At 38.2% G+C, this 25,278-nt stretch overlaps 1 protein-coding gene across 4 annotated transcripts in view; it reads left to right on the plus strand.

Annotated features, from left to right (window-relative positions):
* Nucleotides 1–25,278, plus strand: part of Hecw2 (HECT, C2 and WW domain containing E3 ubiquitin protein ligase 2) — a 336,885-nt gene that overhangs the window by 180,510 nt on the left and 131,097 nt on the right. The window contains exon 1 of one of the 4 annotated variants that reach the window (XM_048345053.1): nt 13,872–14,157. The exons of the other annotated variants lie outside the window; for them this stretch is intronic. The gene's annotated coding sequence lies outside the window, so the exon portion shown is untranslated. Of the gene's footprint in view, nt 1–13,871; nt 14,158–25,278 lie in introns of those variants that run through there. 4 annotated transcript variants of the gene reach the window in all.

A 25,278-nucleotide genomic window follows, 5' to 3' on the forward strand; every position in this document is an offset into this window, starting at 1 on the left:
AAATATGACTTCTAATAATTTATTTTTGTCATTTCTGCATTTCTTTACTGGAAATCTTGTGTAAAAAGTACCTTTCATCTCTATGGCTTCTTAGTTTCCCCTGAAATTCAATTTATCCTGGAAAGGCTTGATTCTTTGATGCACTGACATCACTGACTCTACCTAGCTAGGGCACAGGTGCACTAGTTATGTCCCACTGTGACTAATGAAATGGGCCCTATTTTGGTTAGTGGTTATGTATATTTCTGTTTCATTATGAACTCTGTGTTTTAATGAGTTGAAGGATTTGGGGGCCAACAGGATGAACTATACATGGAAGTGCTTTAAGAACAGTTTTATGTTTTATAAAACTGTTACTCTACACAAACCTCCATGTAAGTAACCAGAAGAAAATATCTTCTTTTCATCTTCCTCATGCTATTTTCATTCAATATGTAGTGTGTGTGTGTGTGTGTGCGCACAATACAGTGCCTTTGTTTGACCCTAGCTGGTGAGAATACTGTGACTTGGCCAAAATGACAGGTAGGTGATGTGGCAAGGCTGGGATGTAAACTCAGAATGCATACTCTTTTGTTCTTAGTTAAACTCCTAAGGTCCGTCAACTCACAGCCCCAAATAGGATAAAGAGGAGGCAACAGAAATAGTTCTACTCAGAGTGATGATGGGGAAAGTAATATGTGCACATAATTAACAATGGAACCTGGTTTCAAAACAGTTGCAAAAAATGTTCCATGAGAGTGAATTAGGGAAAATTATGTGAAGAAAATAGATACTTGTTGGTTCCCTTTTTCTCTTCTGTATTTTGTGTATTTCCTTGATCCAAACATTTTACTTTAGATTTTGGTATATGACTCTTTCCTGTTGGAATTAATCAGGGCTCTGATAGTTGGATGTTGAATTCCTTTGATGTTTGTGTTTTGATCTGAATTAATTTCGTTTGTGACAGGTTTTTTGATTTAATGATTATTGCATACTTGTTTTGAACAGTTTTTTTTTAAAAAATATAGACTGAAAGTAGTTTTCCTGTGACATTTTTGTTTCAATTTTTTTTTATTGTACTGTTCTGTTCCTAAATCTGTATCCTCAATTTGTGTTCTGTCTCCTAGAGATGCCTTTATGATGGATTATACTTGTGTTTTTGGAATCTTGAGATGTGGACAGAAAAAATCTAGGCTGGAGTCATGGCCAGCAAAAAGCTAGGCTGGAGTCATGGCTTAAGTGGCAGAACTCTAGATATGAATAAGCAAACCAGTGAGTATGAGGTTCTGAGTTTAAGTCCTAGCATAAATAGTAAAATCACTTTGGGACAGACCGAGGCTGAAATCAGGAAAGCAACTCCTTTTGCAATAGCCTCAGAAAACATAAAATACCTAGGAACCTTAACCAAAGAAGTGAAAGACCTCTATGATGAGAACTTTAAAAACATGAAAAATGAAATTAAGGCAGAACTAAGGAAATGGAAAAACCTCCCATGCTCCTGGATTGGGAGGATTAATATAGTCAAAATGGCAATACAAATTCAATGCAATACCCATTAATATCCCAACACCATTCTTTTAATGAAACAGAGGAAGCAATCCAGAAATTCATATGGAACAATAAAAGACCCCGAGTAGCAAAAACAATCCTAAGCAGAAAGAACAGCGCTGGAGGAAATACAAGCTGTATTATAGAGCTATAGTAATAAAAACAGCTTGGTATTGGCACCGGAACAGGCCTGAAGACCAATGGAACAGAATTTAGGAGCCAGAAATGAACCCACAGAACTATGCCCACATAATCTTTGATAAAGGAGCTAAAAAAATACGATGGAAGAAAGATAGCCTCTTTAACAAATGGTGATGGTAAAACTGGTTCAACACCTGCAACAAACTAAAATGAGATCCTTATATATAACCCTGCACCAAAATCAATTCCAAATGGATCAAAGACCTCAAAATTAAAACAGATACCCTGAAAACTCTAGAAGAAGGATTAGGAGAAACGCTTGGGCTCCTTGGCACAGGACAGACCTTCCTTAACAAAGACCCAGAAATTCTATAAATCAAAGAAAGGATGGACAAATGGGACTGCATCAAACTGCAGAGCTTCTGCAGGGCAATGGGCATAGCTCACAAGATAAACAGAAAGCCCACAGATTGGGAAAAGATCTTTACCGGCCATTCAATGGACAAAGGCCTCATATCTAAAATATATGCAGAACTAAAAAAATTACTTCCTCCAAAACAAAACTGCAAAGAACCAACAGCCCCCTCAACAAGTGGGCTAAAGACTTAAAAAGAGACTTCTCTGATGAGGAAATGAGAATGACCAAGAGACATATGAAAAAGTGCTCTACATCACTGGCCATAAAAGAAATGCAAATCAAAACAACATTGAAATTCCATCTCATCCCAGTAAGAATGTCTTATATCAAGAAAACTAACAATAATAAATGTTGGAGGGGATGTGGCCAAAAGGGAACCCTACTTCATTGTTGGTGGGAATGTAAACAGGTTCCGCCACTCTGGCAAGCAGTATGGAGATTCTTCAGAAGGCTAAATATAGAACTCCTCTATGACCCAGCAGCCCCAATTTTGGGCCTTTTCCCCTGAAGACCACAAACAAGAACACACTAAAGCCACCAGCACAACAATGTTCATCACAGCACAATTTGTCATAGCTAAAATATGGAACCAACCCAGATGCCCCTCAGTAGACAAATGGATCAGGAAAATGTGGTACATATACACAACGGAATTTTATGCCTCTATTAGAAAGAATGACATTGCCCCATTCATAAGGAAATGAACGGACTTGGAAAAAATTATACTAAGTGAAGTGAGCCAGACCCAAAGAAACATGGAGTCTATAGTTTCACTCATAGGGAATAATTAGCACAGGTTTAGGCTAGTCACAGCAGAGGATCACAAGAGCCTAATAGCTATGCCCCTATGAATGCATAAGATAGTGCTAAGTGAAATGGTTATGGAAACACCACTTATATCACAGTTGTAATTACTTTCAACATGCTATGTGAAACCATAGCTTCTATTGTTGAGGATCGTCTTGTATCCCCTTCCTGTGGTTATACCTGCACTATCTCTGTATCTTATCTAAGTACATTGGAAACTATATATACTGGTATTAGAACTAGGAAAGTGAAAGGGAATACCAAAATCGAGAGACACAGGATAAAAAGACTAATGACTCCAAAAGCAATACTTGCAAAACTGTTTGGTGTAAACCAACTGAACAATTCATGGGTGGAGAGGGAAAAGGGGCCGGGGAGGGGAGAATGAGAGAGGAGGTAACAAACAATACAAGAAATGTATCCAGTGTCTAACGTATGAAACTGTAACCTCTCTGTACATCATTTTGACAATAAATATGAAAAAAATTACCTCGGGACATCCCATGATAGTTACATAATACCCTGCAATATGACTTCCATAATTTATCCTTTCTTTGATTTCTTGAATACTTACTTAGATTCTAATTATTATAAATCATGACACAATCACTGTTAACTTTGGGACATATTTATTGAATACATATTTTATTTTGCTTAGTAAGCCATACAGAATGATTGTTTTTAATGTGTAAAGGAATCGTGATTATTTTTGTTGCCTCAGCTTTTTCCCCTTGTCTACTTATTCTTAACCGAGGGAAAATGTGTTTGTTTTGCTTTTTGCTCCCTTGGTTGACTCAAGATCTTGCTGTGTAAACCCAAACTGACAATCCTCCTTCATAGCCTCTTGAGAGCTAGGATCACAGGCAACTGCCACCATGCCCCCACCCCCCTGCTTCTGAAGGCAGTTTAGTTTGAAAAACAATAGATTAAAAAAAACAAACCAGTTGATTGAGATGTTTATATATAAGCTCTGAAACAGGTTTAAAATGACAAATTCTGATGATAGCAGTTTATAATGAGAATGCTTATATACTCTTAAATGTAGCTTACTAGGGAAAGGGTGGGAATGAGTCAAGTTGTTACAGTTTGTTCCAGGAAAGGCATTTTGAGTGCATGCCGTGGACTTTTACAAAGATGTCCTTAGTCTTATCTGTTCCACTTGACCTTTCCCAAAGTGATTTCTCACGCAATTGTATATAATAAATAATAAGAAATTAGCACATTTCCTATATTTAATTTAAATCAGGCAATTCTTTTCTTCCAAAATGTTACTTCAGGTCCTGAATTTGAGTCTAGTGTAGTCATGTCAGATAACCTAGCTGGGTGACTACAGAGGTCAGCCCATCTCATCAGCTGAAAAATTTGATTGGATTTCAGTGCTGTCCTTGCAAATGAATCTTTCCTGTTGAGAGCACAGCAGGTTGATATATGTGATATATGTGAGTTGGGTGATAGTGAGAATACCTCTGCATATGGCTCTGCCTGCTCACTTCATGTAGCTTCATAGTCCTCAAGGAACTGTACTGTCTGTGCCTTGCAGCTTGTCCCCATGTCGCAAAGACCAGGGAAGCAAAATTAGTAGGTCATCATTTGACCAAGATCACATGGCTCACAGATGACATTTTTTCAGAGAACCAGTCAGTGCTATCTTGACAAACTATCAGAATTCTTAGCCATAAAATTATGAGTGGAAGAAGATGTCTTAAATTAGGTTTAAAGCAAATATTAAGACAATACAAAGAACAATTTAGTGTGTGACTTAACTCATAAGTATGATTAAATGAATTTGGATACTTAAGGTTGACCTTTTAAAATAGGGGGTGGAAAGGGAGACCCTCTCTTTTTTTTTTCTCCTTTGCCAGTTAGAGTTCTTGATAACTAGGATGTGGCTGCCACAATTGTGACTGCAGCCATTGCACATACAGAGTCATACTCAGACTCTCCCTCCTACACTTTTTATAAACACCATGTTTGACTTGGAAGAGGCAAATATTTTTGTTGGCAACACTTCTATAGAAAAAAAGCAGAAACTGGTGAGGACCTGCAAGAGATATATTGACCAGAAACAGGAACCATAAAGACTGCATTTAACTTTGATGCTATTTAGAAGGTAGAACTCCAACAAAGAGAGAATTGGTATTAGATATGCACTGGGGTGCAGGAAAACAGGAAACCTGAGATCAATATCTCATGTATGTTTACCTGGAATGGTTTGATATGTCGTGCTTCTTTTTGCAACTCTCATTCCCAAATGTCCAGAAAATCATGCTGGCAAAGATGCAGATAGGACATTAACTCAGTGATGGGTGCATAATCACTAGATCCTCAAATATTAAAACTTAAGGGCTTCATTGAAAGTTGAATGAAATACATTTATAATAAGTACTAAGAATATTGCTTTGATAAAGATATTGCTTTTCATGGTTGAAAGTCAACTTTTCAAAAACATCAGTAAAACATTATTTTAAAAGATGGCACAAACTAAAAGTCGGTAGAATCACTAACATAAAGGTTGGTTCATTGTGAGTTATGAGACATTAAGAATGTTCATGTAGGTGTTCATTCAGTAAGTCCTTTCTGGTCACCTAACTGTTTGATATAGTATCACAGAAAGCCACTCTAGAATCAACATTTCTGGTCACCTAACTATTTGATATAGTATCACAGAAAGCCACTCTAGAATCAACATTCTGGTGCAAGAGATTGGCTGGGCTGGCCACGGATGGCTGTATTCCTATACTGAAAGTCCAGTAGCACTTGTCTTATCATCTCTGTTGTTTCAAGCTACCACAAGCAGACATTGATCTTTAGTTAAGGAAAAAAAAATGCTAAGTATAAACCAGTAGAGAAATTAGGTGAGATAAAAAACAAGGTCTACAAACTGTAAGTCCTCAATTTTATTATTAGGTAGGAGAGGCATAAAATTACTCTGACAAGTTCCTGTCAATATTTCTAAGGCTTAAACTCAGTTTCTGTGCTTAAACCATTCATGAACAATTTCTAGGCCAGTACTGGCCTATGTTTCCTATGTTCAGCAGCATTGTTCTAGACTTAAATACAGACTTCATCACTTTCCTCATGTTTTTGTTCCTTCCTGTCCTCATTTTTTTCTGCATGTGGTTTTCTTCCTCTCCCTGAAAGTAATCATTGCAAGAGTTGTTAGGGTAGAGGGCACTGAATTTTGATACAACTATGAGTTTCTCTTTTTGGCTTTTTCTAATAAAAATGAATGTCAAAATCAAGTGTGATATTCATATACCTTTGTACAAAAATATATGGTCTATTCAATTTTGAGACTCTAGGCTAGTGTTTCTTAAAATGTAACTTAAGAATCATTTGCACCAAGCCGGTCTTTATTATAGTCTCTTCAGACCCATCCTATATCTACAGAGAATCAGAATTTCTGTGGTTTGCTCTATGGAGTTTGAATTTTACACAGGAATTCTAGAAGGTTGTAATACATAATAAAATTTGAAAGCTACTCTTTCAGAATTTTGGAATCTGTGTAATGCATTTGATTTTTTAATTATACACTATGGCAATAATTATAAATGCCTGTTAAAATGTTTATAAATGTAAGTATGTTGGAGTCTCTATATACTTTTATCAGCATATGTTTATATTCTATTATTATATCATTTTTGTGCCAACTGACTGCAAAGCATTACTGGAAAAATTATGGACAGAGACAATAAATACAGCCCCCTTTCAATCAGTTCAATCACTTACATCCTCCCTACACAGTAGGTCTTTCTCTTTTCTCTTGACTTCCTTCCTTCCTTTCTTGTTTCTTTTCTTTGAGATAGGATCACACTATACAACCCAGAGTGGCCTTAAAATCAAAATCCTCTTGCCTCATCTTCTCAAGTACTAGGATTATAGGAATGTACCACTATGCCTTGCTTTGTTTGCTTCATTTTAAATGCAGATTTTAAGTAATGTATTCAGAACCCCTCCCTCACTTACAATGACATAATTTTATTTGAATAACAAATAGCATAGCTACAGAGCCCAGTAACCATGTAGTTATCCATGGGAGAAGTACATAAATTACCTAAATATTTCATTTAAAAATACTGTTGTTCTCTACAGACTTGCTTGTTGGAAGCCTAGTCCACAGTGCAATGATATGGAGGGGGAGGAGGAAGGAGAGGACCTGTAAGAGACAGCCTGTGAGAGGTCAAGGGGGTATTGCCCTTAGAAGAGATTAGGATAATACCAGGAGACCCTGATTTATCTTCCTGAGAGAGTCATTATGAAAGAGCAAAACAGACCCCTCTCCGCTCTCTGGCTTCCTGGCAGTCATATGCTCTCTTCGCATATGTGTTCCCAATATCATACCATCTACCATGTGGTCAAACAGCCTAGGGGCCCTAAACAGAGCCAGTGCAATGCCCTCCAACCTCCAAACTCCTGCACTTTGATTTTTATAAAGAACCCAGTTTTAGATGTATTGTTACAGAAATACACTTGTTTTTACATTAATGTAGAGTTTATAAAATATTCATCATTAAGAAAAAGCATAACACTTTCAGATTTTAATATAAAATTCACCCACAAGAAATTACTGAATTTTTAAAAAATTATTTTTTTATTGTCAAAGTGATGTACAGAGGGGTTATAGTTTCATACATAAGGCAGTGCATATGTTTCTTTCTTTCTTTCTTTTTTTTTTTTTTTTTGTTCTTTGCTAGTCCTGGGGCTCAGGGCCTGAGCACTGTCCTTGGCTTCTTTTTGCTCAAGGCTAGCACTCTGCCACTTGAGCCACAGCGCCACTGTTGGCCATTTTCTATATATGTGGTGCTGGGGAATTGAACCCAGGGCTTCATGTATATGAGGCAAGCACTCTTGCCACTAGGCCATATTCCCAGCCCCTGAATTCTAAGAGCTTTAGGATGTATGCTCAAATAAATACTAAATAAAGCCAGCACTACCATAGCTAAGTCTTTTAATTCTGTAGTAGAAGTACATAAATGCAAACAAACCACAGTTCAATTGTTCTTGTTTGCCTACACTTTTCTGACGTTTGGGTATATTATATATACTTGAGTATATTGATCTGCCAAATATAGAAAAGTAAAGTTCATTTATTTTTGTTAATGAAACATGGTATTTTGGCTTGAATAGACACTGATACCTAAGATTACAAAATCTGTCTTTTGGAGACTTCCTTTCTTCCAAAGAATATTGTTTTCCCAGATAAAACTTCAAAGCCCTAAAAAAGTGTCATGGCCATAATTACTTTTACTGAACTGAGCCATTGGTTGTGGAATTGTAGAGGCCTTAGTACACTTCCCTCTGCACCTTTCCTACTTCATTCTTCATGATTGCAGTACTGGAACTTTCTGAACCCAATCTCCTATCTGAGGGATAACAAAATTTCCTGGAATTGCTGTAAGAATTCCACTAGTGAACAATTCTGAAGTAGTGAGCACAGTTTGGGGCTGTCAGTGAATATTACTTAGTAACTGTTGGAGGAAGCTGTGTAAGACTGACAGGTGTGTAAGTTTGACATCATGGATCTGAAACCCAGCTAGCAACCTGTGGAAGCAAATCACTCAGTCTTTCTATGTCCCATTTTTCTGCATTTGTGAATTGGAGAATAGCTATCCTAGAAGGAAATGTCTATAAACACTTAAACTAGCAGGGAATAGCCATTAAGCAAAAACACCACCACCACCAACAACAAAACACATGTATTTCACATATGTGTCTCAGGTTGGGATTAGAGTTGAGATTCTACCTTTGGTTTTCTTTTAGTGGTTATTTCACTTTTGTATGCATTTTCCATCAAGCTTTCTCATTTGTAAACAAACTGCTAAGTGTTTCTGTTGGAAGATTTGGGGAATCTGAGACCAAGGAAAGGGCCAGTTACATGAGCATTGATCTGGCTGCTTTATGAGCACAGGGTCAGAAGGAAAAGCTTCCCATTAACATTGCAGCAGATAGGCAGACACATGCTGTGAGGCTTTAATAATGTATGTGGTGATGTCAGACTCAAAGGCATGCAAAATGCATAAACACAAAGGAGATTTATAAAGGTCTTTCAGGAAAAGGCTTTTCCTTCCTGATGCTGTAACCTTGATTCTGGTTTGCATTTTTAGTGCCAGCACCAAGGTAGATGGAGGAGACACTGCAGAACTTTTCCATTGTCAAGTTGTATTGTAATCTAAGGATTGTGTCTTCACTTTCCCTGGATTGGATTTCTTGTCAATAAACATTCTGAGCTTTGGGAACAAGCTATTTAGTAAAGTGATATCTTTAGTTTTCTATGATTAATCCATTCTGCAGCCACAAATCTCAGTTCTTCCCACAGGCATCCTTGCTAGATCAATAGTTTTGAAAGCTGAGAACCCTGACAATCAATTGGGCTTTCAGAAGATGATCCAGTGGGGAAAAGGAATCAATTCCATTCCACTATTCTTAAGCATCTTCTTCCTTTCTTCCCTTATACTGGTACTTAAAATTTCTAGACTTTCTTCTCCTTTACTGGCTTCATCCTCCTCTTACCTGTGTCCTGGTCCTGTGTCCCTTAGTCTTTGAACGTGCCATGTTTCTTCCCACTGTTAGCTCTTCTCAAGTATACATTCCACAAAGGCAGGAGATCTCTATGTTTTGTTTGCAACTGTCTTCTCATGTCAGCATACAGTATCATAGTAAAAGTGAAAACATAAAGATACCTGATGAGGATTGTTAATAATGTGCTTTTCCATTTTATATGTTGGTATTGATTGCGGTGGTATTTCAACACAGAGGAATATAGATTGGAGAAAAAAATAGCATGTGCGAATAATGAGATCTCACACAATATCCTCTAAATATACTTTTCCAGTACAGTTGATTATTGAAGAGGTGCTAGCTAAACTGTGTTAAAAAAAATACTGTCTCTCATATATGTGCATATGTGTGTGTGATGGCCTTAAATCTTAGTTCCCATAGTCTGCAGTGAAAGTTCCTTTCTCTTTTTTTTTTCAAATTTTTATTATCAAACTGATGTAGAGAGGTTACAGTTTCATACATTAGGCATTGGATACATTTCTTGTACTGTTTGTTACCTTGTTCCTCATACCCCCTCCCTCCTCCCCCTTTCCCTTTCCCCCCCTGAGGTATTCAGTTCATTTTCACCAAACAGTTTTGCAAGTATTGCTTTTGTAGTTGTTTGTCTTTTTTACCCTGTGTCTCTCAATTTTGGTATTCCCTTTCAATTTCCTACTTCTAATACCAGTATACACGGTTTCCAATATACTCAGATAAGATTACAGAGATAGTGTAGGTCAAACTGCAGAGCTTCTGCACAGCAAAGGACATAGCTCGCAAGATAAACAGAAAGCCCACAGACTGGGAGAAGATCTTTACCGGCCCATTCAACGGACAAAGGCCTCATATCTAAAATATATGCAGAACTAAAAAAATTACCTTCTTCCAAAACAAAACCGCAAAGAACCATTAGCCCCCTCATCAAGTGGGCTAAAGACTTACAAAGAGACTTCTCTGATGAGGAAATGAGAATGGCCAAGAGACATATGAAAAAATGCTCTACATCACTGGCCATAAAAGAAATGCAAATCAAAACAATATTGAGATTCCATCTCACCCCAGTAAGAATGTCATATATCAAGAAAACCAACAATAACAATTGTTGGAGGGGATGTGCCAGAAGGGAACCCTACCTTCATTGTTGGTGGGAATGTAAACTGGTTCAGCTACTCTGGCAAGCAGTATGGAGATTCTCAGAAGGCTAAATATAGAACTCCCCTATGACCCAATAGCCCCACTTTTGGGTATCTATCCAAAAGACCACAAACAAAATCACAGTAATGCCACCAGCACAACAATGTTCATCGCAGCGCAATTTGTCATAGCTAGAATCTGGAACCAACCCAGATGCCCCTCAGTAGACAAATGGATCAGGAAAATGTGGTACATATACACAATGGAATTTTATGCCTCTATTAGAAAGAATGACATTGCCCCATTTGTAAGGAAATGGAAGGACTTGGAAAAAATTATACTAAGTGAAGTGAGCCAAACCCAAAGAAACATGGACTCTATGGTCTCCCTTATTGGGAATAATTAAATTAGTACAGGTTTAGGGAAGTCATAGCAGAGCATCACAAGAGCCCAATAGCTGTACCCTTATGAACACATAAGATGATGCTAAGTGAAATGAACTCCATGTTATGGAAACGATTGTTATATCACAGTTGTAACTACTTTCAACGTCCCATCTGTATCTGTAGTGTCTATTATTGATGAGGTTCTTGTATCACCTTCCAGTGGTTGTACCTACACTATCTCTGTAATCTTATCTGAGTATATTGAAAGTTCCTTTCTTGTCAACTGGGAAATCTAGTTTCATTATGACAGTACCTTATGCTAGCAGGAGTAGGTGTCCTTTATACAGGATAATAGCCAGTTTGTCACATGTGGGTATTAGTAATGGGAGGATCTAGGATACAGCTAAATTGGCATATCTGGCAAGTGTTACAACATTTGGAAGGCAAACATTGTGGCTCAGAGGCATAGAATGGTGAGAGCATTAGACAGTAGTGAGTGAAATTCTCTTTAACCCAGTGGGAGTCAGTTAATCCATATTTGAAAAGTAGTAGAGTTTGAGAAGATGCATTCATTTTAGGAGGCATGAAAACAAGACAGCTGAATATATTTGTTATTTGTAAGCTGTAACCACCTGTGAAGGCAATACCAGAAAGTGATGTTGTCCTTCCTAGATTTATTGTCCCAGATTACTAATGGTGACTGAGTCCTCTGTGAACCCATTGTTGTTTGATAATTAATGACATTTATAGCATTTTCAACAATATTACTTAAGGTTGACTAAGAGTTTGATTTGAATATATATTGCCCCTCCTCAAAAAGCTCCTGTGTTGAAGGCTTAGTCCTCAGAAGGTGGATCTGATCACTGAGAGGTGATTAGACATGACAGCTCTGCAATTATCAGTTGATTAATCCACTGATAGGTTCATAATTGGATGGCATTGTTGGGAGGTGATGGAGCCTAGCTGAAGGAAGTAGGCCATTGGGAGGAGGGGGGAGGGTCTTTGGAGGCTATATCTCACCCTCCCCCATCCCTGCTTCCTGGCTGCCATGAGGTGAGCAGCTTTGTTTTACCATGATGTTCTGGTTTGCCTCAGGCCCAAAGCAATTGAACCTGAAACCTCAGAGACTATGAGCCAAAATAAACCAACCCCTCCCTTGCTCCCTCCTTTCTCTTCCTTCCTCTTTATCTCTCTGCTTCCCTCTGTATTTTTTTTTTTTTGAGATAGGGGCTCACTATGTATCCCAGTCTAGTTAGAACTTATTTCTTATCCTAGGCTGACATCTGACTTAAGATCTCCCTGTTTCATCCTCTGAGCTGGAATTGCTGCTGTCCCCTGCCACACCCAGATCCCTCCTTTGTTTACTTCAGATATTCTGTCCCATCCAAAAAACAAAAAAGTGACTAACATACAGTGGAGTAAAAGAACTTGGATTTGAGCATTATTCAGATGAGACTTCCTTCCAATGAGTTTCCTTTTCTGCAATCTGGTTTCAATAACACAACTGACCTCAACCTTAGTGCAAAGAAAAATTCATTAGAGACTAGTTTTAAGTCATCTAGTTTGTGTCCCTGGCACATAGCAGGAATTCCTTATGTGCTGGCTATCATTGCTTTTAAATTATTGTTAAGTATTTGTACAAGAAGTTACAATTCCACAAGTCAAGTTTATGAGCACAGTGCATCTTGATCAATGTCACCCCTTCCATCATTCTTTCCAGTTCCCCCACTCAAGTTACTGTAGTTAAATTTTTGCCCATTGGCTATAATGACTGCATATGCTCACACTTCCTCCCTCCATTTGTGTGCTTCCTCATGGCCCTCCTCCCCAAACAAGTTTCTTATGACACTGGAAAGTCACAGTGATTTGTTTAAGAACAGATTTCTCTTAAAGTTCAGAAGAGGCCTACATAGGGTGGTAATTATCATGGTGTGCCAGATGTGCTGTGTTCACACATCTGATTTCGGTCCTCAGCCCAAACTTTGGTGGCTTTGCAGCTCCTCGGAACTTCTGAGCAAAGGGCTTCTGAATGAACATTATGTAGGAAGATGTAGCCACAATGTATGATGGAGCCTAAGTGAGTCTTCCTCAAGCAAATGCCCCAGGCAAATAAGGACATTTCACATGGCTTTCTTGGAAGTCTGCTGGAAAGGATGATCTTGTAACCTTTGATTGCATTCAGTCAGCTTTAATAATTGCAGTGGTTGACACAAGTGAGTGAGCGAGCATCCAGCTTCAGGAGCCCCCTTTCTCCTTGGAAGATGAATGGGTCTGGACTAGATCTTCCGCCATAGCCCTTTCCAGTGTGAGACAGAGACATTAGCTACATTGATGACTGTATCCATTTTCACATTAAGAACACTAAGGTTGGATAATAACTTCTGGATTGAAAGCCACGTTTTATTTATTTATTTATTTATTTATTTATTTATTTATTTATTTATCTTTTCTCATTAAACCAGGATGTTTGAAAAGATTCAGTTTTTTAAAAGGGTTGAAAATCACAAGTCCCCAAATTCCACTCTGGACTGGTTGGGCTATCCCAAGCCTATTTTAGCAGAATGTTAGAGCTGATGAACTATAAGGGCACGTGGGAGCTCCTGTATAGTGGCCATTCTTCTGAGCAATCAAACAGCAAGCCTCCCTCTGCAAGATCAGGCAGCCTGCTTGACATCAGCCTACTGTGTGTGTGAGCGTGTGTATATATAACTCATTCCCTGGAATTCTCCCATGGAAAAGCAAAGGAAGGAAGCTGAAGGGAGGATGGGCCGATTGCATCCTGTCCCCTGTAGAGGGGTGTGGTTACAATTGCCTCAGCCATAGGGACAGAATACTATGTGTTTTTTCACTTAGGATTCCAAAACAGAGATAAGCTTGATGAGAGGCGGGGAGAGGTTCTCAGTGTAGCTTTTACTTGGTCAAGAGTCTTCTTGTAGAGGTTTTGTTTCTAGAATGTTTGGGAAAGAGGAAGAGGGCCAGGAGCATGAATGAAGTGGACGCGCAGAGCTTAGAGCCACCTTTGGTATCCAGAGCCTCTGTTACTTGGGTTCTAGCTGCTGTGATGAATGAAGTTACCACATGGCTCAGCCGGGTGTGTGATTTTAAGGAGAATACAACATGTTTTTTCTTGCCACTTCCTAAACCTGGTTTCAAATGATGGATTCTACTCTGGCAAATGCAGAAACGAAGTCTTTGGGATTGTATGAGGTAAGAAATGGGAAGACTCTGCGGCATGAATTTCACTCTCTCACCTCAAATCTTAGCCCAAGTCCTTGGATTTACAGTCTGTTCTCTCTTTCACTCCGAACGTTTCTCAAATTAAGTTCTCTCCACATTTAAGAGTTTCATTAGGGACCGTTATTAATGAAGTATGTGGTATGTTTATCCTATTAAGTCACCTGGTGACCAGATGCAGTAGGACAGGGCTGGGATTAAAGTTTATGAAACTTTACAAGCAAATGGGTAAGTGGCTCACTATGACTTTCTAGGATCTCACAGATTTTAAATGGAATACTTTACCGTGATTTTAAATATGGGTTCTGCATCAGAGTGCTTTTGAAGATGACAATTGATTGAATCTAAAAAGATTTCATGACAGGTATTTGAACTTGGAAAAAATAAAGTGGTGGGCTTTTTGAATGAATGAAATAGAAAGCTCCTCTTTTTAAGAAATGGCATATTAAAATGGGTTTACTTTTTAAGGTAAGACTATATAGTAATAAAAATAATTACTAATAATAGTCACAATAACAAATACTCCTCAGTGTGTCTTATTAGTCAGGCATTTTTGCTAGCATTTTATCTTTATTAACTCATTTAAATGTATTCACTCATTTAACTTTTCAATTAAATACATACAAATATCACTAGACAATCATGTTTTACAAACTTGATATTATGACAAGCTTACAATAGAGCTTTGGAAATAAAACTATTGTTTTAAGATGTTTTCTTGTGCATCTGTAGCAAACTGACCAACTTTTTAAAAGAGATTCTGAAATTTACAATCAGAAAACCTTTCTTAATTGTTTAAAAACTGGAATGAATCCTAGGCTAACAGGTTCTTTTTGAATCTCTTACAAATTAGATTCTCTAATGAAAAATCTTATCTTGGCTTTAAGATTCCAATCTGAGGTTCTAAACTGAAATGTGGATGTCCATTTTATTGCCACATAGAATCAATTGGCATTTAGTGCCTTGTAGCCAAGGATGCTAAGGTTTTAGGTACATTGTGTAAACGCTCGTGAATTATGTGGTAGAATGCCACTCACTGAACATAGTTCAGTAATAAAAAATAAGTTGATAGTGTAGCAGAGATTCAGGCAAGTAGTCTGATTTCTGGAAAGGTCATTTATCTTTTCCTCAAGGAGCATTCTATAGGAAGCAGTCACTTCAGCAAAACCATTCTTTAGGATCAATAGCAATGAATGTTTCAGAAATACTGCCTCAACATACCTACTTCTCACTACTACCTCTCACTTTTCAGCAATGTCTAGGTTAATTCCAAGTGTTTATTTCATTTAATAACCTTGTTAAACATTGCTCTTTATGGTGCCTAATTCCCATTGTGTGAGATAAAATAAAAACACATCTATTCCTAATCCAACTATCCTTGTGTGTTGGATATTGTATTTATAGTATACGTGGAATAAAAGTAACATGCTAAATGTTCTAGAGTTTTTAGATTTCATATAGCATTAAGTGGATTCTTTAGAGTATCAGCTTACTATATGTAAGCAAATAATTTGAGCCAATAAAGTATGATATGTAAATAAAAGCCCTTTATCATGCCTGGTGACTTTTTACATATGCTTCAGAGACAGAGATCCCCAGGGTAAACACTGTTCAGAATCCTCGTCCCCTTGTGTAAGAAGAGAGAACACCTCCACTGGATTATTTATCAAATCAAGGTTGAAAGTTCATTGAAAGAGGTATAGGTGTTGACTTCCATTTAAGAACTAGTGGAAGAATGGATCAAGAAAATGTGGTATACATACACAGTGGCATGGTATGCTTCCATCAAAAAGAATGACATTGGTGCTGGGGATATGGCCTAGTGGCAAGAGTGCTTGCCTCGTATACATGAGGCCCTGGGTTCGATTCCCCAGCACCACATATACAGAAAAGGCCAGAAGTGGCGCTGTGGCTCAAGTGGCAGAGTGCTAGCCTTGAGCAAAAAGAAGCCAGGGACAGTGCTCAAGCCCTGAGTCCAAGGCCCAGGACTGGCCAAAAAAAAAAACAAAAAAAAAAAACAAAAAGAATGACATTGCCCCATTCCTAAGGAAATGGAAAGACTTGAAAAAAAATTATATTAAGCAAAGAAAGCCAGATCCAAAGAAACACAGACTGCATGGTTTCCCTCATTTGTAATAATTAGAATGTGCCTGTAAATCTACAAGTAAACCCAATGGAGAGTAAAAGACAAAAGGTTACACTTGGGCATGATAAATTAAACAGGACTCTGAATACTAACACAGTGAGAACAAAGGAGGATATTCTTAAGAGAGGATCACAAGGTCTCAATAGCTATGTTCATATGATTATATAAAGTGATGCTTATCACAATGAACTCCAAGAAATAGAAACAAAAAGGGTTTTTTGTTTTGTTTTACCTTTTGTGGTTTTGTTTTTCCTTTTTTCTCCCCATTTTGTCATTGTTGTTTTTTTTAAATTTCTGTACCTTTTGTCTTGTGTGTGAGTTTATCTGATTTGTGGAGAGGAAGAGGAAGCACAGAAATGGTGGGACAAAGGGTGAACTAATGCAGCAGTGATACTCACTAAACACTACATTGAAAATAAACTTACCACTTGTGGGTAAGTGGTGGGGGGGTCCGGATGGAAAAAACTAGGAGAAAATGAGGGAAGAGGTGACACTGTTCAAAAAGAAATGTGCTCAACACCTGACTTATGTAACTGTAACCCCTCTATACATCACCTTTACAATATTTTTTTTAAAGAACTGGGCAGTATTGGCAGTGATATGTGAGCTATTCCACTATGGCTTCAGAGCAGCATCGTTACTGGACAGTAAAGGGGTCACATTGGCTACGTGATCTTTGGAAATTGTTAAGCATGGTTTCAAAAACATAAATTAGCATGCTTTTGCTTCCATTTATTTTTGTTTAGGATAGTTTAGAGTAAAAGATTACAAAAGAAGTAAAAATTTGGGGAACTGAGGTTGAGTAATGGAGCTTTTCAGTAATCAAAACATATCTCTCTTTGGAAGAAGGGATAAATAGATAAAAAATGATAAATGTCACATGTTTAGCTCCTATGATTTTGGCAGGTTCAGAGGTAGTATTCATGTTCTCCTCACATATTTTTGAGCCAAGTACTGTAATTTTTGGATCATTTTATAGACTAAGGAAAGAATTGTCCACCATCATGAACCCAGAAGATGGAAGAAGTAGAATTTAAATGCCTACCTTTTGTCACCCAGGAACTGTGGCCAGGCAACCTCAGTATGAGGTGGCTTAATACTTTCATTGCACCTGTAACCCATGGCATGTGCCTGAAAACAAAAAACCTACTTCTCTTGGCATATGGAAGGTCCAGGTGGACTCAATGCCAGTGACATGGCTGTTGGATGCAGAGAGGGTTAGAGATGCATGAGTCATAGTCAGAGATTTGTTCACAGCCGTGTGCACTAACAGTGGTTATTTATATCTGCTTCAGTTCTATTTGCACAGGAAGGATGGCGACAGGAAGAGGGTCATGTGCAGGTTATGGCTCCAGTGCTTACAGTTTGTTTGAGCCGTCCTCTTGTCTTCCTAGAGTCCACTGTGACTTTTTCTTAAACCAGGATATGTTACATCCCTGTTTTAAATTGCCCAGTGACTTGCTATTATCCTCAGAGAAGAATCCAGACTTCTCATTGTGGTCTGAGAAGACAGCAAGTATAGCGTAGAGGAACATGGCTGCTAGGGCAAGACACTGGCTTCACTTAGCACATACTAGAGTCATGATCTTGGACCCATTTTTAACTTGTTTATGCTTCAGTTTCCTTCTTGTTAAAAAAAACAAACTGATATTTGTTCTTATCCAGGAGGTTTAAATGAGTTAGTAAAAGTGAAATGCTAGAACAGTGCCTGGCACTTAGAATTTCTCTCTAGTATGTTTGCTATTGTTATTGTTGCCGTTGTTATTATTGTTGTTATTACAACTCCTCCTCCTCCTGCTATTACTGTGGTCTACAAACTGGCCTGTGCCCATCTCTGATGTCAGTTCTTCTCTCTGTCTCCATGTTCTTGATACCACTTTCACTTTGATGTTCTTCTGAGTATTGTAGGTTGGCTCCTGTTTCAAAGTCTTTGTAGTTTTGTTTTTGCCTGATGTTTAGTTTTGCTCTGATTTGGCAATACTGGGGATTGAACCCAGGCTTTGAGCATGCTACCACTGAGCTACCTCCAACCTTGAACTTTGATTTAAGTACTTTTCTAATATCTCTTTGTCATTCACTCTTTGTTTCATGGAGGCCCTTGTGCATAAAGTACTAAACACTTTCTCCTGTCAAGTGACATAATGCCCTGGCTATTTTGTATGAAGCTGTGCTATCTTCATATGATAATATATTACATATTTCCAATCTCCCTATGAGTCACTTGCTCGAAGACAGGGACTTGGATGTTCTATTCCCACCTGAATCCCTGTTGCTTAGACTATTGCCAGGCAGACAGTGGATATTCAATAAATATCTGTTTGTTTTTAAATAGATCTCATTTTCTCTATTCTTTTTTAATTGCTATTTTCCCTCTGTCTTTAAACAGTTTTTCTAATTCTCTTGAACTTTTATCATTTTGCCCCAAACTCTTAAGAAAAGATCATGTACTCTAATCTTTATAATGTTAAGCTCTTTAGCAGCAAGAAGTCAGCCTCCATGTATAGATTAGGATTGAGGCATTTTACCAGCATTGTCATAGAATATTCTGGAAGAGAAGAATAGTGGATCTGTGCTAACATGCTTACCAACCCACTAGTCACCAGCCCTATTAGAACCTTTTAGAAGAGCTTGAAGAATTTCATTTTCTTTATCCAGGTAAGATTGCTGGGAAATAACCATACACACTATGAGGGGGCAATTGGTATACTGAGAGCACTTGAGAGTGACTGGGGGTTTTTAAGCTTCAAATTGTACAAAGAACACATAGTTCCTTCTCAGATTTAAGTTATGAAACTGCATATCATCTATTGAAAGTAAATATTTTTACAATGAGATTTATTATGTATTTTTGCAATAGCTAAGTAAAATCTAAATTTCTTGATTGATACCTGTAAACCATTAATCATTGTTTCATTTGCAGGGTTATCAAAGAGTTTTAGTTCTTAGAAATCCTGTATAGGAAATGATTTGGTTGAAAAAAACACATAAATTTTCAGTTAGAACTGTTCTAACAGTCTTTGTCAAGAATAAATTGTTGGGGTGGAGATGTAGCTTAGTGGTGAAGTGTTAGTCTAGCATGTGTGAGGTACTAGGTTCTATGTCCAATACCACACAATACACACATATGCGTAGGCATATGGGTACACATAGACATTCACACACACAGAATGTGTTAAGATATTTCAAAGACCTTTACTTGAAACTGGTTATATGATCTTAAGTAAACCACTTAATATTTTCACACATAAATGTTTCCCACTGTAAGTTATAAGCAAAGGAAAATGTCAGCTCAGCGATGACTTTGAACTAAGTGAGAATGTGAATTGGAAATTCTTGCTATAGAGACAGAATTAAACTGGTTTTATCAAGTAGCCGAATGCAGTTTACCATAGAATTTGTGGATTTATCCTTGTTTGTCACAACTCTGGACAAGATGGAGATCTCTTTCAAAGGCTTTATGTATTCTTGGGTGAATTTTTCTTGTTTATATTTTAACAATGTAATTCCAATACTTGGTTACTATCATGTCATAGTCAAAAGAGTGTGTCTAGGTACCTTTCATTCAACTTAATTTGTGCACCAAATGCCAGACACTGTTCTAGAACTTTTGGATGTAGTAAAGACAGCACAGACAGAAATCCTTGACTTGGGCTGGGAATGTGGCTTAGCTGTAGAGTATTTGCCTAGCATACATGAAGCCCTGGGATCAGAAAAAGCTGGAAGTGATGCTGTGGCTCAAGTGGTAGAGTGGTAGCCCTGAGCAAAAAGAAGCTGGGGACAGTGGTTAGGCCTTGAGTTCAAGCCCCAGGACTGAGGGGAAAAAAAGAAATCCTTGACCTTTCAGAGTTTATATTCTACTGGATGATGGACAAAATTCTAAATGTCCAAGGGAATGAAGGTAATGAATGAGCAAAATTTGAGTGGAAAAACTGAACCCAAAGAGTATTGGGGGGAAATTTCTGGACATATGGAACCTGGGAGAAAGCCCTGAGACAGAATCCTGATTACAGCTTTGCACACATCAGGAAGCCTAAGAAAGATGAAATCAGAGCTATGCCCTGTAGGGTACTGTAATCCTTTAGTACAAACTTGGTATTTTACTATGAAAGATACAGGAGTCACTGGACAGAGCAGACATGTTTCAACCTGTCAATTTTGAAAATGATTCAAACAAATTCAACAAGTTTGAAAATGATGTGTTTATACACCATCTCTGAAGTGCTTTTTATTTTATAGTATTCTGGGCTATGACTGAAATGCTTGGGAAATATTCAACGAAATGAGTCTCAAGTGTTTCCTCTCACTAGTCTGTCAGCAGTTTCCTCCCTTTCCAAAATTGGTATTTAGTGGGAATGGGAGGGAAAAACTGGGAGACAGCTAGGGAAGTTGGGGGTGGGAGGACATTGTCCAAAAAGAAATGTACTCATTACCTGACGTATGTAATTGTAACTCATATGTATATATATATACATATATATGTAAATCAATGTTGAATACTGTATACTGTAGGATCAGGTATCTTACATATGAAGTTGCTTAGCAGAGCCTCTAGCCTCTAGCCTCTACACAGGCTAGCCTCTAGCATGTCTAGAACGTGAGTGTATGGCTCTTTAGGGATGTGGTTGGGACTTGGCTATGTCAACCAGCATGGGTCTAGTGAAGTATTTAATTTGGCTCCCATATTCTTCAACATTTGTGGATGTGCTCCTATAGGGAAAGCAGCAATGAGCTTCTTTTCTATACTTGAGGTGTATAGTGTTGAGCTCAGCACATGGTCCTACTTCTATCTTCTCTGCCAGTACTACCTTCCTGGGAAGGGAGTGTTTTGTATAATCAATCTCCCAATCTTTTTTGCACATGAAAGTCTCCAAGTGTTTCATGACTTGACTTCTTAGCCACTTGGCTTTTTCTGCTCTGTTATATGTTATATGCTAGTGACCTTTTCTCCCCACCCCCACCCCGTTTTTAGAAGAACTCAACAAGATATTCTAATATATACATTTTTGTTTTCTTTTCCTTTTTTCTTGCTTGTTGGTTCCAGCTGTCCTTTGGAGGGTAAGTGGGGGCACAGAAAGGATGGAACAAAGGGTGAACAACTGCAGTAGTGATACTCACTAGACAATGTTGAAAATGAGCTATACAACTTCTGGGAAGGAGGGAAAAATTGGGAGAGAGTGAGGGAAGGGGTGACATGGTGAAATATACTGCTTATCTGACTTGTAACTGTAACTCCTTTGTATATCACCTTTCCAATAACAATTAAAAAATCATATTTCTTAAAAAAAGATTTCCACACAAAGTGGTTCCCAAACCATCCTTGCCTGTGAGTGCCTGTCAGTGGGTAGCCTGGTGCCACTGTGATCTTTGAAGGTATCTGACATTCTTCTTTCCACCCAGAGAGGGCTTCAAGTAAGAAATGGCACATTGAAGGAGAATGAGTTTAAAAAGTAATGGTAAATTTACTAATTCATGAGGAAGTTTGAGTGAACCTGAGATACTTAAAATGGTGCTCTGTTTGGTACATTCCATGAAGACTCGCCCATTTTCATAGTTTGGTTCAGATCTCAGAGTCCTTGTTAGTAGTTCCTCTCAACATTACATTAGCTTCTAGTCACCTGCCTAGCACCTGTTGGCAAGCTGATACTGTGTACATCATCACGTAAGTTCCATGAAGCTGTGTTCTTTGCCCAGGTGTAAGAGGATCATTTTGATTTAAAAAAATGTAGCTTAATATAATTCTCCAAGTCTCAAAGCTAGGGTATCTAATTCCCCAGGGCAGCTAGAATAAGGATAGGCTCTTTTGTGACCCAATATCAAAGCATTTTCTATTTATATTCAAAAGGTCACTAAAAACTAGACATAGATGTTTATGCTTTTTATTTCTTTTTTTGAGACAATGTTTTAAAGCAAAAGGAAATCTGTAATTATTGTTTTATTTCTGGCACAGTCTGTCACTCACCTATTCATTGCTCACCTATTCTTTACTCCTGTGGATAGGAGGACGAGGGTTTGAAGAGATGCATGTGTGTGTATGCGTGCGCTAGTCCTGGAGCTTGACCTCAGCCTAGGTGCTATCTGTCCCTGACCTTTTGTGTTCAAGGCTAGTACTCCAGCACTTGAGCCACAGCACCACATCCAGTTTTCTGGTGGTTAATTGGAGATAAGAGTCTCATGGGGGCTGGGGATATGGCCTAGTGGCAAGAGTGCTTGCCTCGTAAACATGAAGCCCTGGGTTCAATTCCCCAGCACCCTATATACAGAAAATGTCCAGAAATGGCACTGTGGCTCAAGTGGCAGAGTGCTAGCATTGAGCAAAAAGAGGCCAGGGACAGTGCTCAGGCCCTGAGTCCAAGGCCCAGGACTGGCCAAAAAAAAAAAAAAACACAAAAAAAAGTGTCTCATGGACTTTCCTGCCTGGGCTGGGTTTGAACCTTGATCCTCAGATCCCAGCCTCCTGAGTAGCTAGTACGGATGTGAGCCACAACACTCAGCTTGAAGAGGGTTTTGTTCATTTGTTTGTATTTTACCTTAGTATTGTATGGAGGTTTTGGAGATATTCATAGAGATATACAAACCTTCTCCAAACCTAAATATGCTTGATATGCCTGGTCATGTTTAATATACATTCTCTTATTACCATAAAAGCCCATGTAAAGGCTATTTTATGGAAATTCAAAACATAGGTTCAGGAAAAAATAAAGACAATTTTTAGCTCATTTTTGCATGCTAAATATTATAAGGAAGGATTACACTGAAAAATACAACTCTTTATGTTTATATTACTTATTTTAGGTTTGTGTGGCACTTAAAAGGGTAGTAAGTTTTAAAAAATCTTTTTACTATAGATTAATACAAATATATACTGTAACACGTGCAATTATGTATCATTATATATACATGTGTGTATGTATATATATGTATATTAGTTGATGCTTTATTTTATGTTTTTGTGGTATTGGGGTTTCAACTCTGGGCCTTACAACTGCTAGACAGGCACTCTACTGCCATACCTTCATCCCTTTTTTATGCTTTTGGTTTTTCTGTTTGTTTGTTTTGTTGTTGTGCCAGTAGTGGGGCTTGACTTAAGGGCCTGTCATTGGGCTTTTCCCACTTATAGCTAATATTCTACCACTTGAGCTACTCCTCTAGTTCCAGTGTTTTGCTGGCTAATAGGAGATAAGAGTCTCTTGGATTTATCTGCCCGAGATGGCTTCAAACTATGATCCTTATATCTCAGCCTCTGAATAACTAGGCTTATAGGTGTGCACCACTGGAACCCTGCTATGCTGGCTTTTTGGTGTGTGTGTGTGTGTGTGTGTGTGTGTGTGTGTGTGTGTGCGCATGTGCGCTCACTGGCCCTAGAATTTGAACTTAGGGCCTAGGCACTGTTGATGAGCTTTATTTTTTGTTCAAGGCTAGCACTCTACCGCTGTACTACTTGAGCCACAGTCCTACATCCACTTTTTAGTGGTTATTTGGAGATAAGTCTCATGGACATTCCTGCTCAGAGTGGCTTTGAACCACAATCCTCAGATTTCACCCTCTTGAGTAGCAAGGATTACAGGCATGAGCCACAGGTACCCAGTTTATTCTAGCACTTTTGCACTGCATTCTGTCTTTGTGTTAGTCTTTTCCCAAAACTCAGTCAACTCACTATGGCAAGAGATGAGTATTTGTCATAGTAGATATAATAATATATATTATTAATAATATATGCTATGTATTATATATGTATACAAATATATATAATAATAAATGCTGGTTGAACTAGTGAATGAATGTACAAACTGACAAATGACTGGCAGCTCAATTTCCATGGAGGTAGCCACTGAGCAGGATTTTTTAAAGTATAGACCTTATATTACCAATATCTTTTGGTTGGAATCTTTGCCAAAGTTCAAATTCCTAGGCAGACTCAAGCATATTGAATCAAACTCTCTAGAAGATCAGAACAGGGATTAGCATTTTAAATTCCTCCAGGAATTTGTTGTGGGCAGGGCAACAAGTCAGTTATTGACCTGGAGGATCAACTGGCTAAAAAGGAAAAAAAAGAAAAATGATTTGTGTTAGTGAGCACACTAGATCAACTGTTGTCTATTGGTAAGTCTGCATATATAGAGATTTTGATTAAGGCTATGTTCCTCTTAAAAATTATATGGTGGGGCTGGCATGGCCTAGTGGCAAGAGTGCTTGTCTCGTATACATGAAGCCCTGGGTTCGATTCCTCAGCACCACATATATAGAAAAGGCCAGAGTGGTACTGTGACTCAAGTGGCAGAGTGCTAGCCTTGAGCAAAAAAGAAGCCAGTGACAGTTCTCAGGCCCTGAGTTCAACCCCCAGGACTGACAAAAAAAAAATTATATGGTTTAGTTAAGTATAAAGGGAGCCTATTTCTCACCTAATTTAATGTCACGAGAAAGTCCTCTGTAACTCTTTAAAATAGTGAATATTATTCTCCTGAGTTTAAACTCTTTGCTTCTGTCTTGAAGAAGCAGCCTTAAATAATTCCAGTATTAATAGCAGGATTAATTGCTTCAGAAGAATTTCAAGAAAAATGAAATCACTTTGGAAAAGTCTCATGGATTACTAAAATAAGGCAAGAGTTAAGATTTCCAACAGTTTTCTTGATCATGTGGTGATATCATTCACAAATGTGCACCTCTTAAGTTGTGAGCATATCCAACAAGGTGCTGGGATAAATGCTACCTTGTTCTGTGTGCCCTGGGAGATGAAGACTTGGGAAATGCTGCCCTGAGGTCATTGTCCTTGCTATCCTTCTTCCACACGAAACCAAAATACTTTCTCTGTCCTATTCTTATCTGGGCTCAAGCTCTGGTATTGTGACCTTTTGTAAACAACTGTTGTAGAAGATATGATGACTTGGCTAGACTTCTGAGCACTGCTTCTGACCCCTCTGTGATGTAGTTTGACTCACTTTGATGGGGTC

Source organism: Perognathus longimembris, chromosome 4 (genome assembly GCF_023159225.1).
Source record: "Perognathus longimembris pacificus isolate PPM17 chromosome 4, ASM2315922v1, whole genome shotgun sequence".
In the NCBI taxonomy this organism is placed as follows: domain Eukaryota; kingdom Metazoa; phylum Chordata; class Mammalia; order Rodentia; family Heteromyidae; genus Perognathus; species Perognathus longimembris.